We start from the raw sequence: 2,820 nt of genomic DNA, 5'->3' as shown, positions 1-2,820 counted from the left end.
ATGATGAAGAAGGTTACCAGCACTAGGCTATGATGAAGAAGGTTACCAGCACTAGTCTATGATGAAGAAGGTTACCAGCACTAGGCTATGATGAACAAAGTTACTTGCACTAGGTTATGATGAAGAAGGTTACCAGCACTAGGCTATGATGAAGAAGGTTACCAGCACTAGTCTATGATGAAGAAGGTTACCAGCACTAGGCTATGATGAAGAAGGTTACCAGCACTAGGTTATGATGAAGAAGGTTACCAGCACTAGTCTATGATGAAGGTAGTTACCAGCACTAGGCTATGATGAAGAAGGTTATCAGCACTAGGCTATGATGAAGAAAGTGACCAGCACTAGGCTATGATGAAGAAGGTTACCAGCACTAGTCTATGATGAAGGTAGTTACCAGCACTAGGCTATGATGAAGAAGGTTATCAGCACTAGGCTATGATGAAGAAGGTGACCAGCACGAGGCTATGATGAAGAAGGTGACCAGCACTAGGCTATGATGAAGAAGGTTACCAGCACTAGGTTATGATGAAGAAGGTTACCAGCACTAGTCTATGATGAAGGTAGTTACCAGCACTAGGCTATGATGAAGAAGGTTATCAGCACTAGGCTATGATGAAGAAAGTGACCAGCACTAGGCTATGATGAAGAAGGTTACCAGCACTAGTCTATGATGAAGGTAGTTACCAGCACTAGGCTATGATGAAGAAGGTTATCAGCACTAGTCTATGATGAAGAAGGTTACCAGCACTAGGTTATGATGAAGAAGGTTACCAGGACTAGGTTATGATGAAGGTAGTTACCAGCACTAGGTTATGATGAAGAAGGTTACCAGCACTAGGCTATGATGAAGAAGGTTACCAGCACTAGGCTATGATGAAGAAGGTTACCAGGACTAGGTTATGATGAAGGTAGTTACCAGCACTAGTCTATGATGAAGAAGGTTACCAGCACTAGGTTATGATGAAGAAGGTTACCAGCACTAGGTTATGATGAAGAAGGTCACCAGCACTCGTCTATGATGAAGAAGGTTACCAGCACTAGGCTATGATGAAGAAGGTTACCAGCACTAGGTTATGATGAAGAAGGTTACCAGCACTAGTCTATGATGAAGAAGGTTACCAGCACTAGGCTATGATGAAGAAGGTTACCAGCACTAGTCTATGATGAAGAAGGTTACCAGCACTAGTCTATGATGAAGAAGGTTACCAGCACTAGGCTATGATGAAGAAGGTTACCAGCACTAGGTTATGATGAAGAAGGTTACCAGCACTAGTCTATGATGAAGAAGGTTACCAGCACTAGTCTATGATGAAGAAGGTTACCAGCACTAGGCTATGATGAAGAAGGTTACCAACCCTAGGCTATGATGAAGAAGGTTACCAACCCTAGGTTATGATGAAGAAGGTTACCAGCACTAGGTTATGATGAAGAAGGTTACCAGCACTAGTCTATGATGAAGAAGGTTACCAGCACTAGTCTATGATGAAGAAGGTTACCAGCACTAGGTTATGATGAAGAAGGTTACCAGCACTAGGTTATGACAAGCTGGGGTCATGAGTTCAACCATATCTATGTGAGTTTGTATGTTCTCCCCGTGTCTGTGAGGGTTTATTCTCTATGTTCTGTTTTCTACAACACTCCAAAAACATATTAGTAGGTTAATTGGTTGCTGACAAATTGGACCCTAGTATGACTCTGTGTGTTAGGGAATTTTGTCTGTAAGCTCCAATGGGGTAGGGACTGAGGTGAGTGAGTTCTCGGTACTCTCGCGCCAATTAGGAATCGAAATCGAGGCAAAACGTCATTGTGACGTTGTCGGATCTCGGATCTCGCAGGACCCGGCACTAGGACCCGGCGCGGGTGAAGGGTAAGTACTGTAAGACTATTGTGGAAGATTATCATAACATAAAGTGTAATGGTTTCCACCACACCAAGACTGTATCTGCTGCCATTCATCTCTCATTCAAGTTATGCTGGCACTTCTAGTTTTACAATAAGCAGCTGTCCTGGCAAATAATAAAAAACTACTCTTCTGCTGATCACAACATTGAAAGATTCCACTTCCGTGTCCTTTCCACTGGACATGAGCAACCATAAGTCAGTGCATGTGCCAACGCTGAATACCAAAGAGGGTAGGAGATCCCGTTACGCTCTCCGATGGCTCTTTCCATAGGAAAGAGCTGCAAACCGCTTCCTCAGATGGCATTTAACTATAAATGATGATGATGATTATTAGAAACAAGCTGTGAAGAGCTAGCCTTTTCAGAGCTTGTTAAATTGGACAAGAGCACTGCTCCCATAGAGGACCGTTCTCATAGTCCTCCCATAGAGGACTATGAGGACGGTAGTATTCAGCTGTACTTTGTTTAATACAGAAGATATCTGCAATATCTTCTATGTTAAACCTTTCTTAAACAGCCTTGTTGCCTAAATTTGAGATATGCAGAAACAGCCATTTACATATGATTTTTGGGAAAATAATGTTCAATAAATAGGTCCCACAGTGTTCGTTTTAAAATTCCCACTTCACATAGGACAGTGACACACTAGTGGATTAAAGATATGGCTTTGCAATTTTCAGGTTGGATTGGAAGAAGTGTTTGTAATTAATAGACAGCTTGCCGAGGTATGTTGTTGACTCTCAGCCATTTGTTTTTGGAGTGCAGGTAAGTGTGCATAGCTCGCAACCATTTGGGCTTGGCTCCCAGTGTTTGGAGCTCAGTTATCTTGACTTTTGGTTGATACTGCACAAAGACGGCATTACTTTGCTCTAACGTCTGTTGTTTAAGTTTGATATATAAACATACAAAATTAAAAGAA

This window comes from Mixophyes fleayi, chromosome 12, assembly GCF_038048845.1.
Source record: "Mixophyes fleayi isolate aMixFle1 chromosome 12, aMixFle1.hap1, whole genome shotgun sequence".
Classification (NCBI taxonomy): Eukaryota; Metazoa; Chordata; class Amphibia; order Anura; family Limnodynastidae; genus Mixophyes; species Mixophyes fleayi.
The sequence above is the reverse complement of the archived record's forward strand: the minus strand, read 5'-3'. Positions refer to the sequence as shown.